This window comes from Microtus pennsylvanicus, chromosome 4 (assembly GCF_037038515.1).
Source record: "Microtus pennsylvanicus isolate mMicPen1 chromosome 4, mMicPen1.hap1, whole genome shotgun sequence".
NCBI classification, from domain to species: Eukaryota; Metazoa; Chordata; class Mammalia; order Rodentia; family Cricetidae; genus Microtus; species Microtus pennsylvanicus.
Window position 1 is genome coordinate 125,991,098 of NC_134582.1, and position 17,199 is coordinate 126,008,296.

At 38.2% G+C, this 17,199-nt stretch overlaps 1 protein-coding gene across 5 annotated transcripts in view; it reads left to right on the forward strand.

Moving 5' to 3' along the window:
* Celf2 (CUGBP Elav-like family member 2) overlaps positions 1–17,199 on the forward strand; it is an 829,031-nt gene that overhangs the window by 184,005 nt on the left and 627,827 nt on the right. For all 5 annotated transcript variants that reach the window (XM_075970392.1, XM_075970404.1, XM_075970381.1 and 2 more), the window contains one exon: positions 14,194–14,232. The gene's annotated coding sequence lies outside the window, so the exon portion shown is untranslated. The remainder of the gene's footprint in view (positions 1–14,193; positions 14,233–17,199) is intronic.

The window sequence follows — 17,199 nt, forward strand, 5'->3', positions numbered from 1 at the left end:
GCATTAATTCTTCTTTGGAAATCTATTAGAAAAAATTCTACACTAAAACCATCTGGCCCTGGGCTTTTTTTTTTTTTTGTAGACTTTTAATTAGTTCTTCTATTTCACTTGGATTTATAGGTCTGTTTAAATTGCTTCTCTGATCTTGATTTAACTTTGGTAAGTGGTATATATTGAGAAAATTACCCCTTTATTTTAGATTTTCCATTTGACAAAATATTACAGCTTTTTAAAAGTATGTCTTTATGATTCTGTCCATTGTTATACCTCTCTCCTTACCTCTAAATTTGTTGATTTGGATTCTCTCTCTCTCTCTCTCTCTCTCTCTCTCTCTCTCTCTCTCTCTCTCTCTGTGTGTGTGTGTGTGTGTGTGTGTGCGTGTGTGTGGCTTTTAACTATTTTGGATAAAGATTTGTCAATCTTGCTTATTTTCTTAAAAAACCCTTTGTTTCATTGATTCTTTATGGTTTTTGTTTTTGTTGTTATTGTCTGTTTCTATTTTATTGATTTCATCCCTGAGTTTGATTACTTCTTGCAATATAATATTTGTGGGTATGATTTCTTCTTTTTATTCTAGAGCTGTCATGTGTGCTGTAAAATTACTGGCATGAAATTTCTTCATATATATATTTGTGTGTGTGTGTGTGCGTGTGTGTGTGTAAGTTCATACATGTATATGGACTTACAGCTCTAAACTTGACACTTGCCTCTTAGACTCCTTCATTTATCCCATAAGTTGGAGTATGTTGTACACTCATTTTCATTCAAAACTTTTCTTTCTTAATTTCTGTCTTGACCCATTTTTCATTCAGCTGTCTAGTTTCCATGAGTTCATGAACTTTCTCGTTTCTATTGTTTCGTTAATATCCAGTTTTAATCTATGGTGATCAGATAAGATGCACAGTGTTATATAATTTTTCTTGTATCTTTTAAGATTTGCTTTGTGTGTAAGTATGTGGGTAATCTTGGAGAAAAATTCCTGGACTATTGAAAAGAAGGTTTGTTCTTTTGTGTTAGGTAAGATACTCTATAACTATATATTAGATTATTTGGTGTAGAAGATCAGTTAACTCCAGCATTTCTCTGCCTAGTTTTTGTCTGGATGACCTGTCTATTGTAGAAAATAGAATATTCAAGTCTCCCACTGTCAGTGCATGAGGGTCAATATGTGGTCTAACCTGTAGTAGTTTTTTTCTTTAAGAACATGGGTATCCTCCTGTTTGCTGCAAAGATATTAAGATCTGCAATGTACTCTTGTAGATTTTTCCTTTGATGAGCATGTAGTTCTTCCCTAACTCTTCTGATTACTTTCAGTTGAAGATGTATTTTATCAGACATTAAAAGGCTATACCAGTTTGCTTCTTATGTCCATTTTCTTGGAATATATTTTTTCATCCTTTTATCCCAAGATTGTTGACATAGGAGCGGCAGGCCGCTTCCCGCCACCCGGCTAGCTTTACCCAAAATAATTACACAGAAACTGTATTCTTTTAAACACTGCCTGACCAATTAGTTTCAGCCTCTTATTGGCTCATTCTCATATCTTGCTTAACCCATTGCTAATAATCTGTGTAGCACCATGAGGTGGTGGCTTACCAGGAAGGATTCAGCATGTCTGACCTGGTGGCTGGCCCCTTGGCGTCTGACCTACTATGTTTTCTTTCTCCCAGCATTCTGTTCTGTCTACTCCACCTATCTAAATCCTGCCCTATCAAAAAGCCAAGACAGTTTCTTTATTAATCAATGAAAGAAACAAATAGACAGATGACCCTCCTCCATCACCAAGGTAATTTTTATCTTTGACATAAGACCTGTTTCTTGAATGCAGCAGAAGGATGGAACCTGTTTTCACATTCTTTCTGTTAGTCTGCATATTTTTGTTCAGAAATTGAGAACACTGATGTTGAGAGATATCAAGTGGTAGAGTTTGTTGATTCTGTTATTTTACTGTTGGTGTGTGTGTGTGTTGTATGTGTGTGTTTGTGTGTCTCTGTGTGTGTTTTCTCCTTTTATGATTTTCTGGTCTAAGTTTACTTATTCCTTGTGTTTTCTTGGATGTGATTAATCTCTTTAGATTGAAGTTTTCTTTCTAGTGCCTTCTCTAGGGATGAATTTGTAGACAGCCATTGCTTAAATTTACTTTTATCATGAGATATATTTCTCCAACTATTGTGATGAAATTTTTTTCTGGGTGTAGTAATCACAACTGGCATCTATAGTCTCTTAGTCTGTAGAACATCTGTCCAAGACCTCAGATTTTTAGAGTCTCCTTTGAGAAGTTAGACAATATTCTAATAGGTCTGCCTTTATGTGTTTACTTGGCCATCCTTCTTTGCAGTTTTTAATATTCTTTCTTTGTTTTATACATTTAGTGTTTTAATTATTATGTTCCAAGGGTCCTTTCTTTTTCTGGTCCATTTTATTAATGCTTTGTATTATTTTTGTGACTCGATAGGCATCACTTTCTTTCAATTAGGAAAATTATATTCTATAATTTTGTTGAAAATATTTTCTATGCCTTTTACCTTGGTTTCTTCTCCTTCCCCTATTATTATTATTTTTATATTTGCCCTCTTCTTAGTTACCAAGATTTCCTTGATGTTTGTGCCAGGATTTTTTATTTAATATTTTCTTTGACAGATGTATCTATTTTTTCTATTATTTCTTCAATGCCTGAGATTCTCTCTTCTATCTCTTATATTCTACTGATGAGACTTGCTTCTGACATCCCTGTTTCAGTTCCTTTTTTTTTTCCAAATTTACCTCAGCTTCTATTTCCACTTTTGGGTTTTGAATTGATTTTTCAAAGATGGTTAGTCCTGCAATTTTGCAAGTCATTAATGAATAAGCAGGAGGATTTGGGATTACTCTGGGAGGTAGCCTTTGATGTATCAAAATCCTATGAGTCGCTGTTAAATGAAACAGACTCTGGATAGAAAAAGGTATGTAGTTCAGAGAAGAAAGAAATTTCTTTGCAAAATTACTAAGTTTACCCCGTACAACAATCACTCACAGGGTCAGTGAGGTGGGAAGGAATCAGTGGATATGAATCACAATAAGATTTTCCCCACCCTTTCCTGGTCAAGTGATAGTAATGCCTAGCTTTCTCTTCAGGCTTCATCCTTCTCCCTCCTAGCAAAGAAGAGAAGTCTATGTCTTGCGTTTGCAGCCTTGTATATTGTTGTATATTACAGCCGACCTTTTTGCTTGTAAACCTGGACCAGATTGCCTAGGGAACAAATTTCTGTCTTTATATCCAGTACACCCAACAACACTAGCCTCTTATTTCTCTTCGACAGTAATTGCCAAGTGTTCACATGCCAATTGTCAGGTTCCAGTAGTCAGACCAGTATCAGGCAGTGGGGTCTGTGGTGGCTCCCTCTCTCTTCAGAGGAAATAAGACAAATAGGCAGATGATTGGTCAGTGCCTACAGCAGCTCCACCTCCTGCCCATTATTACTTTAAGCAATTCCTTTTCTGCTCAGGGCACGCAGTAAGCAGTGATAATTCTTAAGTTGATAATGGGAGAATAAGATGACAAGAATAAGACCTTCAAATAACCTGCTTCAAAAGCATTCAAGGTTTCTACCTGAGAGAAAGAAGAATAAGGAAATTAGTTAATCATCTAGTGTTTGGTGTTTGGTTCAAAGAGGCTGTGTGCATAAGCAAGCCTTCATAGCCTCATCATCTACATATAAGCCAAAAGATGCTCCAAAACAGAACAGATAGGAAGATAATGGGGGTGAATGACAGAAAAGAAAGTGAAATGCATGATCCAAGAGGTCTCATTCCTTTGAAACTGTTTTAAGAAATTAGGCTGAAGAGCTGCATGTTCCTGAAATAAGAAAATTGACTGAACCCCTGGTTACAGTGACTGTACCAGCTATAGTCGTTAGAACTCAAACACCTAGCATGTCTTCTCTTTTAACATATGCAGTCAAATCATAATGTAATTCTGTGTACTAGAATTGACAGTATGTGGGGTCACCATTCTGAGTTAGTGACCATCTCTGTCAGTGAATTGTTGCAAAAAAAAATGTAGCCAAGCGTTTGTTTTGGAAAAAGAAAATAATCTATTGAAAGTTCACTTCTGCTTTCCAGCCCTTCTGAAGAAATGACACATATGTATGACATACATGCAAGTGACTGTGGTGTTGGCAGCAAAAAGGCCATAGGAAGACTGGGTCTTTTAAACAGTCTTCAGTGTGCAGGCTATGCAAAGAAGATTTTTCAATGGTGTTCCAGTGAGTTCACATACATTAGCCCCCATCCCTTGGAACCATGGGTAGTAAAGGTACAACCGGGGATCAGAAGTTCAGATGAAAATAAAATTGAGCCTCTAGGCTCTTTTGATGTATAGCCACATCATCCTCCAGCCAAGATTGTTCTACATACCCAGGACCAGCCATGCATTTTCACTGTTTAGCTGCTGAAATGAACCCACTGGTTCTTTGCCCACCTCACCAACAGCAGTCTTTAGACTAAATTAGATGCTCAAATATATACCCCAACAAGACACAGATTCACAAAAGCAGCTCCACACTTCATCTTTTTCTTTTCTCCCTTGTTTGGAAGGTAGAACCCAATGATTCAAGCCAAATGCTAACCTCAGGGGAGAGGGTGACGTAACCAGAAATTGAGAACGAGCATTTCTCAGCTTTCAGGAATTGTTGCGGTGACTAACCTTCACAGCAGTGTAGCCAACATACAACAACATGGATTAAATGTACAAGTCTGCAAGTTGATCTTGTGTGATCATCTATGAAATCACCAACACCATCATGATATCATCCAAATTCCCCTCAGATCGCCCTTTAATCTATCCCATCACTCCCTGTACATTCTGGCCTCATCCTGCAATTTATAAAGTGGACCTTTAAGAAAGCAAGCGAGTGTATTGTGTTGTCAGGCTGCCCAGCTTTCTCGGTGTTTTTGCTTGTTCCTGAAGTTAATGGGCCCTCCTTCTCTCCTAACCCTTCCTTCTCCCTTTCCTTATCACCCTCTTCCTTCCCCTCCTTCTGGCCCACAAGTGGAGAGCATGTGTGTTTGACATTAATTTTTGAGGTGTTTACACCCAGCCCCTTTGGTTCAGTACAGTATGTATGTTTCCTGTAGTGTTACATCTAAACCACTCCATATCTTGTTGACCCAACTATTTCTGCCCTAGTGTCTCTAATAGTAGGTTTTAGTGGTTTTGTTATTCTGTCTGTGACTTTCCTAAAAGCTACATGCCATGTGAGGTGGGAGTGGGAAGGAACCCTTCTAACAACTTGAACATTAATCAAAGAGCAATCCCTGAAAGCTGAGAAATAATACTCATTCTCAATTTCTGGTTACTTTAACCTCTCTTGGGTTCGTGAATATTTTTTAATTATTTATTTTATTTATGTATATAATTGTGTGGATATAGACATGCCTGTCAGTACCTGGGGTAGTTAGAGACCTTTGATCTCCTGGAGCAACACCAGAGCTAGGAAGTGAACTTGAGTACTCTAGGAGAGTATCAAAAATCCTTACCTGCTAAGCCATCTCTCTGACCCATTGTTTAGAAAATTTTAATTTTGTCTGCTTTGTAAGAACATTTTATAGACACCTCTATTTACTTCTCATGATGAAAAAAGGCCATGTGATAGTGTGAAGGGGAGTGAATTTAGGATCAGGCTAAATCAAGCAGAATGACCTTGGGTAATTAATTTAATTCTCTTCTCTTAGCTTTGGTTTTTCCTTCCTTGAAAATTAGAGAAAATACCTGGAAAGTCCAGTGTTTGAGTTAGATTAATATATGGGTTGGCGTTTTATACAAAGAGTAAAGTCTTCGTCAACACTCTTGTAGCTATTCTCTTCTGCTGGCTTCATCTGAGCTCAGATCCTTTAAACTCAGATTGTTGTACTGTATAGAGGAAGCAAATGAGACTAACAGCAAGCCAGCCACCTTGCAAGGTGGGAAACAGAGTATCAATGGCTCGGTCCCACCAGATCACTGTATTAAAAAGCATTATTTTTGTAGTCTTATTCCTTCTCAAGATGATGAGCAAGTCTTGATCCTAATTTGCAATTAGCCACCTCTCCCAGGAGCTGAACAGGTAAGAGGATTAAGCGTACAGGTCTGTCTTTGGATATCACTCCCCAAAATAATCCAAATACCCGAGCTGGGTGACTTATTTCTGTCACCTCTCCCTGGGTATCTTCATTTATATTCACAAGATATTATTTCCTTTGCCTCTGAACTCTTGAGGAGTTCATCAGAGTTCCATTCTGACACATTTTTACACTGTAATATTGCTGTTTATGTAAAATAGCATGCCTTTTGCAGACAGGAACTGAGCTACACTTTAAGCATACCATAAGTATGATGTGTATTTATTGAATCATCTTTAACTTACTTTTAATCCCAATCTGTGTTTCCAGTCACAGAAAGAACCTGTACTCATTTTACAATGAAAGAGGTCTCTTGTTAATCAACAAATTCTGTTCTAAAATTATTGAATAAAATAGGTTGTTGATAGATTAACAAATAGGTATTTTTTTCAGACCTTATTTTTCACCAGAACTCTTTAGATTGTATATTACAAATGTTAGAGTTAGCCTTGACAATTTATTATTGTCCAGAGTGCTCAGTGTTAGCCAGTGTCTGAAAACACCACACTTATTTATCCATTCACCTACTGAAGGACACCTGTCAACCTGATATAAGCACCTGTATACCTTAGGTTTATATTAGCATGGTATATTCTGTAGGTTTGGACACATGTAAAATGGCATGCTGTTAGAAAAGTTTTGTTACTCTAACAGTTTTCTGTGGGACAAAAATGTGCCCAAGTGGGTGCTTGACTCACACACAAGGGTCTGGATTAGATACTCAGACTACAAAAAAATAAAACAAAATGGAAATCTTTAAGTCCTCTGTTGCTCTACCCATTAGTCTCACCCAAATTCTGAAAATTACTGATTTTTATTTTCACTATCTTCATAGTTTTGACTCTCTTAGACTGTCATTTGAAGCTCTCTTAGTCACTATTGTATTGCTCTGAAGAGACACCATGACCAAGTCAACTCTTACAAAATGAAGCACTTAACTAGGGGCTTACTTATAATTTCAGAGCATCAACCATGCTTCCTGCCTAATCCTTCCAAACAGTTCATCAACTGGATACTTAGCATGCAAATATGAGTCTTTGGGGGCCATTCCTACTCAAACCACCACAGAAACACAGAATATATACCCATTTCCAGCGACATCTTTCACTTAATAATGTTCATTTAAGTTTTCCTGTGTCTCTACTACAGAATATTCGATTGTCTGGATATGCCACAGTTTGTTAGTTCTTTCCCCTGAGGCATTTTTGTTGCTTTCTAGCTGGGGCTATTTAGATAAAGTTATTATAAACATCTATATGGAAGATTTTGTAGACACATGAAACACCAACTCCTGTAGATAACACTGGAGGAACAGGACAGCTAGCATGTACAGTAAGAGTCTACTTAGTCCTGGAAGGAATTGCTAGGAGGTGTACTATTTTTTCCTTCCCATCAGCACTGAGTAATAGCATCAGTTCCTCTATACCCAATAATACTTACGTTAAGAGTTCTGGATTTCAGCCATTCTAGACAGTGTGATTTTTAGCTTTCCTTGTCAACTTGATACAACCTAGAAACATCAGTATTATCTTCATTGGGTTGGCCTATGGGCATATCTGTGGGGCAGGAGTTGTCATAATTAAGAAACTGTAAGATGAAATAAACTCCTGAATCTCGTTTTTCAGAGTATTTTATCACAGCAAAAGAACTAAAACTAGAACAAATAAGTACAGTGGTATTTTATTGGTGCTGCTTTAATTGGCATTTCCCTGATAGGTCATCATCAGGGAGATCTCTTCAGGTTGCCATCCATAGTATTGGTCTTTGGTTTTTTGGGGTCTTTCCTTTTTATGAAGTCATTAGGATCTTTGGCTGATTTCTAATATACAGACACAATATATTGTTGATTGCATTTTCCTCATGATTTTTGAAGAAGTTGTTATCTCTTTTTGGTATTTCCTTCACTTCTTTCTTTCTTTTTAAAAGGTTTCTTCTATTGTTTTAAAACCTGTGCATGTCTTTGGGTTGTGAGCAGGAATGACAGTGCCCTCAGGCCAGAGAGCCAAATCTTCACAGAGCTAAAGTTACAGGCAGCAGTGGGACACCCCATGTGGGTGCTGAGTCTAGAACTCAAGCCCTGCTAAGAGCAGTATGTGCTCTAAACCACCAAGCCATCTCTCCAGCCCCTTATCTTGTCCTATTCTTTCTTGATACCCTTTCCTTATTCATATAGCCTTGAGTTCTAACTTGTATTGTTTTGTTTCTTTCTAAAATATTGCTTAATATTCCTTACAAAACAGATCTAAGATCAATGGGGTCTCTTTTTCCTTGTTTTAGTTGTTTGGTTATTTCGGGGTTTGGGGGTGGGGTGGGTTTCTTGTTGTTGCTATTGTTCTGTATGAGAAACAATTTTTGAAAGATAAATCTATAGAACACAGAATTCTAAACTGGTAAAGTTTAGATTTTTCCCTCAATGCTCAATACTTCAAACCATTTTCTTATGCATGTCTAGGTAAATATTACCTGCACATCTTTGTGGAGAAGCTGTTTTCTAACTCCGGTTTATTTTTTTCAGAATTTTGTCTATGTCTCTGCTTCTCTACAGTTTGAAGATAATATGTTCAAGGTGTAGTTCTTTTCGCTTTTACACTGCTTGGTATTTTCCGAGTTTCTGGGATCTGTGGTTTAGTATCTGACATTTACTTGGGAATATTCCCAGTCGCTGTTATTTCAAATAATTCCCCTGTTCCTACTCTTCTCTGTCTCCCTGTTATTGCTGTTACATGTGTTTTATAGGTGTTACAGGGCTTCCACAGTGCTGGAAATATTCTCTTCTTGACTTTGTAATCACCCTTTATTTTCTTGGCTTCACAGATTTGGAAAGGTCTCTAACATGCTGTCTTCAAATATAGAATTCCTTCCCCAGCCAGGTCTTATCTACCAACAAGCCCATGAAAGGCACCTTCAGTTCTGCCATGGTGGTATTTATCTCTCATGTCTTTTTGGTTCGTTTTTAGACTTTACATCTCTCTTCTTATATTGCCCATATGCTCCTAGACACTGTCTGATTTGTTGTCTTAACTTCTCTGTGACGTCATGCATCCCACATTATCTGGTTCTGATGTTTGCTCTGCCTCTTCACAGTGTCTTTTTAAATTTCAGTTTGCCTTTAGATTTGGTTGGTTTCATTTGGTTTTATATTCACATAGTGTGTGCTGGGCAAGAAGAACTTCTATCAATAGACCTCAGTAAAAGCAGATGCTAAGAGTGTGGGTCAAGAAAGCATTCTACAGTCCAGTGATTCCATTTAAGCTGTTCATTGGACCTAGATCACTGGATTCTGAACTTTACAGGTTTTGTGTATCTCTACCCTTAACCCTATCTACCATATAACACAAGATAGTGACCATGGTTTGGGATGATGCCCCTCCCCCAAGGGGAAAGCCAAAGCTGTTTAGAGCTGGATATCTCCTCACTCCAGTGATCTAGGCTCTGTTAAATCCTCCAGGTCAGGCTCTGGTGACCTCGTTTCTCCTGAGGGTAGACTGTTAGCAGAGTTAACATGGTTCTTTATTTCTCCCTTACTCCTGAAAAAAATGTTGAAAGGTTTTTTTCCTCCAGTATTTCCTGTGAGAACCTGGTTAAGTTCTAGAGTTAACATTTGCAAGAATGTAAAAGATGTCCATACTGACATTGCGGAAACTCATGAATGATAGTTCCTTAATCTATATTCCACCCTTGGCTCCCATGAAGGTTTCTACGCAGTGTGCTGTGATACTGTGTATCTGCTAGTAATATGTGTCCAATGTAGAAGCGCAGAAGATGGCCTTGGCCCTACTTCTCCTACAGATCCACGAATCATCGCTGGTTTGTTAGCTAGCGCTGATAGAGCTGACATGTAGACTTGGAGATGAGAATTACTCGCAGATTTCCCAAATTTAAAAACATAAGCTTTACATTTGAGCAATGAAATCGAGCATGTCTTCATAATCAGTCATTATGCTAAGGGCTGGATGGGCTAACTAGTTAGCCTTTAATTGCCTCCATTTATTAATAAGATAAACCTTTTTAGTATCGTCCAAAAGAAGCAGATCTTATCAGCACAGCTGCTCGTGGTTCTGTCTGACAGATGTAAGGTAATGATGGCCAAAGCAACGTATGGGTTAGGAAAAGAAATCTGCCAGGATTATTCTCCCGAGACATTACAGTATACAAGTACATGATGGTCATAAAATACTTGGGGGAAATCGCATCATTTTCATCCTCAAAATTAATAGAAATGTACTGAGTAGCATGTATACACTGGCTGTACTGGCTGGGTTTGTGTGTCAACTAGACACATGCTAGTGTCATCAGAGAGGAAAGGGCCTCAGGTGAGGAAGTGCCTCCATGAGATCAAGCTGTAAGGCATTTTCTCAATTAGAGATCAGTAGAGGAGGGCACAGGCCATGGTGGGTGATGCTGTCCCTGGATTGGTGGTCCTGGGTTCTATCAAATTGCAGGCTGAGCAAACCATCGGAAACAAGCCAGTAAGCAGCACCCCTCCCTGGCCTGTGCATCAGCTCTTGCTTCCAGGTTTTAGCCCCACTTGAGTTCCTGTTCTGACTTCCTCTAATGACAGATCTGCAAGTATAAGCCAAATAAACCCTTTCCTCCCCAACTTACTTTTTAGTCATGGTGTTTTATCGCAGCAATAGAAACCCTAACTAAGACACTGGCCAAATATGTCTTAGGAATTGTAGACAAGACCATTGGCAGCAACCTTTTCCACTAGGCCATAAAGCGTGTGGCTACAGAAAAGTCTGGTGTGTGCGTGTAAATCCTGTGGTAATACTAAAAAGAAAGAGGGTCTTTGGGAGGCCCAGAAGAGATTCTGTTTAGATTCAGGAGTGTGTGTGTGTGTGTGTGTGTGTGTGTGTGTGTGTGTGTGTGGAAGAGAGAGAGAGAGAGAGAGAGAGAGAGAGAGAGAGAGAGAGGGAGGGAGGGAGGGAGGGAGGGAGGGAGGGAGGGAGGGAGGGAGGGAGGGGGAGGGAGGGAGGGAGGGAGGGAGAGAGAGAGAGAGACTTAGATTTCCTTAAGATTCATATCACTTGGGTATTCATTGAAATTATATTCATCACTATTCTCATGATCATGGTAGAGGACTTCACAGAAGCAACTTAAGGTAGGAGAAATTGACTTTGGCTCATGGGTAGAGAGAAAGTAGTTGATCATGGCAGAGAGCATATGAGGTTTCCTCATGGCAGTGGTCAAGGAGAAAATAGTTCAGAGAGGAACTAGGCCCAGCTTATAACCTCATGGCCTCATATCCAACACAAATGGCCTCATATGCAAAAGATTCCACAGCCTGCTCAAACAGTGACTCCAGCTGGTGACCCACTGTTCAAATATATATGCCTCAGGGAAGTATTTTACATAAAAACTGTAACAAAAAGAATGCATGTTCCTGGAACCCCACCATGAAACTCTAAATGAACATTCCTGAAATTGATCCTAGGATTTAGTTTCTTTCAGGTCCATTAAGTGACTCCTAACCCAACATAAGAATTGTGAGCCTCTCTTGAGTGGCTAATGTGTCCCTGAAAGGATAGAGCGCTATAACTTCTATCCTTCTAAGTACATTCTCAGTAAGGAATACGTGTTATACTTGAAAATGACTCTGGTAAAACTGACTTGGCCTCTGGGATACTCCTTTCTGCTGTTAAACAATGAACCAAACTGTTTAGCATCAGTTGACTGAACCATTCCGTTGGCCAGAAGAACCACTAACTGTTGAGATTGGTCCAATTGCATAGAAGCAGGAGGACAATGAACTCACATGATACTGTGCAATACAGTGGCTGGGACTGACAATCTCTCTAGGTCACTTTTCAAGATGGGCACTTGAAAATTTGACCTAGCAAGTTACTCTCTTCAATCTAAATGTGTCCCTCTGCTTGAGCTGACCAGTCAGGCAGACTTGTTGTCAAACTACTTCTTTCATTTATTTTGACTATTCTATTCAGTTGCTAGACATCAAAATATGTTCTATTACTCATATACATGAACCTGAGTACCAAACAAAAAAAAATATTTCAAAACTGGTAGCCTTAAGGTTATATTTTGAGGTTACTATCATATCAAATATCTTATGAAGTGCCATGACTACTTAAAATTGTTTTTACCTTACTAACAAAATTGCAACATCTGTCTTTTAAAGCTCTCACCAAATAATTCAAACGTTTAGGATTGAAAACTTAAAGAAAGTCAATAAACTATCTGAAAAGGGTCAAGGGTCATTACTACTTTTAAGTTGTTTTTCCCTGTGTGAGAGATGGCCACAGACATAAATTGTGTGTGTAGCCTAAATGCACCTTATTGCACAACACTAGGAACTGGGTATATATATATATATATATATATATATATATATATATATATATATATATATATATATATATATATGAAATAAACAGACATAAAACAGACATAAAGACCTGTTGAAGTCAAGCTCTCACTATTTTCAGAACTGGATTCCATAACTACTTATCTGTGTGTTATTAATTAATGAGAGATGGATAGATGATAGGTCATAGATACTTAACTGGATAGATGATAAATAAATGGATGATAGATGATTAATTATATAAAGAGATGCTAGATTGATTAAATAGATAAATAAAATAACACATGGATAGACCATAGACTGATAGGTGCTTGATTAGATAGATGATAGATAGATAGATAGATAGATAGATAGATAGATAGATAGATAGATAGATAGATAGATGATAGACAGATAATAGGTAGATAGATACATAGTAGATTGATAGATGATTGATTAGATATCCACTTATGTGTAGCAGTTCTCTTGAAGAATATTTTTACTTACTCCATATTGAGTTAATATTCTAGCTATTCTTATCAAATACTAAGAATAATTTTGAATAATTGTCAAAATGAACTTGATAAACATCTAAATTTAGTAGGAAAGCCAGTACACACATTCTGTCACTAAAAGGCAAGAATTCAACTTGTACATAGGACACCTTTATGGCTAACCATGAGGACTTACATGTTTCCAGAGAAAAACACACTTTTATTTTGGCAGTTTGTAAAGCTATGAGTCACCCATGTTATCAACTGGCCTTAATATTTAGCATCTATTCACATTATTTCCTGGCCCTCCAACAAAGGTGAAATCTGTAACTGATTGTCAGCAGTTTCCTTAAAGTGCCAGGTAGTGGCTCCTTTCAGACGTGCAGGCCACACTAGTGGTTCCTTTCAGACGTGCAGGCCACACTAGTGGTTCCTTTCAGACGTGCAGGCCACACTAGTGGTTCCTTTCAGAGGTGCAGGCCACACTCTCTCCTTCCCAGCAACTCACATCTGTCACAGATTGTGGGCAAAAGTGTGTGGCTGAATTCCAGTTCGACTTTAGAGATAACATTTGCATTTTACATTTAAAAAATTTATATCAAGACATATTCTTCCTTTGATTTTTCTCCCAGCCATTTAGAAAAGCAGAAATTATTCTTAGCTTATGAACAACATACAAACAGGATACCACTTGAAGTTGAACCATCAGCTCTAGTTTGCCAGCTCCTGGCTTAGGAACGTAGATGCAACCCTAGCAATAGAAAGTATAAATCAAGACAGCAACATTTGACTGTGGGGAAGACTAAGGAAGTTTCTTCTACAGCTGCAATTTCACTCCTGCCGTCAACTGAATAGTGACTGTTCAATTAGAACAATGGCTGATTTGCATAAACAACTCCGAGTGAATCTTGCTTGACAAACATAACTCTAGTCCAATGGTGAAGGCACTGGTTGCCAAGTCTGACAACTTGAGTTCAAGTCCCAAAAATAACATAATAGGAGGAGAGAACCAACTCCCCAAAATGATCCTCTGGCCTCCACTCACATACACAGAAACACACTAAATAAATAAATGAATGAATGAATGAATGAATGAATGAATGGATGAATGAATGAATAAATAAACAAACAAAAAACAAATAACTGTAGCTTGATTTTAAATCGGCGTTTTTAACAATTTTATTTTTGCATTGAAAAAGCTTTCTCAAATTGTAAGACTGTACTTCATTTCCTGTATGCATGTTTGTTTTTGTTTAGGTCTACGCTGCTGCAGAAAGGAGTGAGCCAGGCACTGAGGTAAGATTACCGTCTTTCTCAGACCAGAGGAGCAGTGTGCATGCAGTGTCCTTCCGGAAGGTAGTGATGGTGTTTTGCTCGCTTCTTGCTTCTCTCCTGCTCACACTTGGCATGGATAGAAACATTCTGGTTCTTTCTCTTGAGAATGTTCTCCTCCGGATTCTGAGTATTGCTGAGTCTGACCCTTGTACTTTTGGGTCATGTTTGCAGGAGAGTTTTGTTGTTGGATGCTGGTTGGTGCGTCTATAATAGATCACTCTTTGATTTCGCATTCTCATACTGCTTTGCTTTTATTGTGGGTATTTTTATTGTCTCAAGACATGAACTTCTTTAAAAGGCGAAAGGATTATAAAAGGGTTATTCAGAGTCTCTTCATAAAAGTACTTTTATGGATCTACTTTTGAGATGGAAACTTTCAAGTATGGTTATATATTGATTCCACTCTTGAATGGACACAATGTCACACAAGCCACATTGTTATATTTCTTCTGTCCCCCAATGTCAGCAAAATCAAGAAAAGAGACCTCAGAAAAGACAGACTATATTCTAGAGCTGTTAAAATGGTGTTTAAATTCAAAATAATAATTTCCTCTCTTAAATAAGTTACCTTGGGGTTTTCCCTACTAGTGTATTTTAGTATCTAGACATCGGGTGGTTTAGACACAGTCCAGTTTCAAGGAGGAAGAAACCTAGAAATTAATCAATTGTTTTCAAGTCATCCTCACAGAACATCTCTTCCCAAGTCCCTTTCCTCCCATCTTTAGTTTATTAAGTATTGTTGCTTTGGATACTGGGGACCCCACACTCTGGAGTATTTGTTACTGATAAGTGGTTCCCCTTAATAGCAGTTTCATTCATTAGAGCTGTTTAATTTGTTTTGATTTTGTTGATTTTCATGGTTGTATTTCTCATATTTTTTTCCCAACCCATTCCCTGTTTCTGTTTCTTTTCACTGTTTTAATCCAATTACCAGTTCTGTAAACAAGCATTTGTCACATCCACAGTAAGTGCACTGAACTGTAGTGGAAGTGATTTCTGATTACCGACAAGCTCATTTCTAAGGGACACAAGGAACAGCATGCACTGAACGGAAGAAAAGAATAATGGAAAATGCCTTGTTAGGTGGCTATGGTACAGATTCAGAACACAGATGCTAAACAAAAAAAAAAGTCATAGACTTCTAAAACACAGGTATTTTTTTGGACAGTGGTTCCGATCTGAGTCATATTGTTCAGTGTGATTATAAGAGGAAATAAGTTGCATATTTTGTAAATTCAGACTTTCATTGATATTGCTGTTAGACTTTCTGAGGGTGCCAAAAAAAATTTATACCCTTTAAATCCCTACAGTTTTGATAATAAAGCCAAAAGCAAAAATTATTAAGCAAGAATAGCGTTAGGGTTTGGACTACTGGTCCTTTCATTTCATTGGTAGTCTTTTTGTTGTTTTGTTTTGTTTTGTCTTTTACTCTACTATTTCTAGAATGTCTACTTCCAGGGTAGACATACTCCCACAAAAGAAGCAACCCTGACGCATCTTGGACCTTGACACAGGATTAGAAATACCTTGAGAAAGTGCTCTGTTAAGACTTCCACAGGCTGCCTTAAGGGAGTCAGGCCTTAAGAAGAGGTACAGGAGGTAGGGGGTTGAGATTGATGCGGTAGGAACACACAGGTGAGCAACTGCTGCAGGAAGTCAGAGCCCTTTCCCAGAATCCCTACAGTCCTGGGACTACACAGCACAGACTAAATTGGCCTTCCATGAATGTGGTGGCTGTTTAAGGTCATGTACTCAGAGCTAGAGTCAGAACCAAGTGAGTTTGAGTCTCAGTGACTGCTGGTAGATGAGTGATTAGCAGGGGATGTGGAAAGCCTATCCCATTGGCAAAAGCATCAGTAAAACATGTTTCAAAAACCAAAAAACAACAAAATGTTTGTCAGATAAGAACAGCTTCCATCTCAAAAATAGAACATTGTATTTTGAAAGAGGGTAAATCTAAGAATCAAGATTCGCAGCTCAGAGTCTGGGCAAGCCATCAGGGATGCTGATACAGTGAGTTTTGAACCAAGCCAAGTGAGGTTTCTACATCAGGGTGCTCTATATTTTTGTGCTTAGAAACTAGGCACAGATGACTTTAGGATGCACACTATCTGTTGTGGCAAAAATAATAAAAACTCATAAACAGATATTGGGGTTCAAGATGAAGATCAGAAAAGCAAAGCAGCTCTTGTTTGCTTGTTGGTTTTGGTTTGTTTGCTTTTTGAGACTGGGTTTGTCTGTAGCTTTGGAGCCTGCAATGGTGGGAAGTAAAAATGAGGGAAGTCTCAGCCTGGTCCATGCCCATTAGGGTTTGATGAACACACAGGAATGGCATCTAAGGGTACAAGGATCAGCTCTGACTTTGGTACCGCCTTCCTTTCTCAGAGACAGAAGAAAATCAGCTTTTACTCTGCCTTGAGGTGGCTTTGTATGGTGTAGTTTTACTGTGCTTAGTAATTCAGCCTTACATGTGTCAAATCATCAAATTTCCATAGTATTTAAGAAGCATTTAACTGCCAAATGGTGAATAAAATGTGTGATTTAAACAGTGAAATCTAAAGTTTAATGTCACTTTTATGGTTTCATGATGTACTATAAAGTACAGAGCATAACTTACAATAACAATGGCAGTCACCCAATACATTCTGCAAATTTGCCTCTCATGATATCAGGACATACCTGACTGTCATGTCCATTTCCAGCTGTGACCCAGGGGTTGTAACTTTGCTTTCAAAGCTTTTAGATTATATATCAGAGGCCAAGTTCTAAGTGCTGAGAAGGTGGTCATTTGAATCCTGTTGTTTAAAGATGGCTCAACAGCCCAGGACTTTTGTTGAGAGATGAGGCGGCTCTTTCTGTGATGTGGGATGATGTGGGTACAAAAGAATCTGTCTCTTAAATAAACCATGGGGCTGCACAAGTTAAATA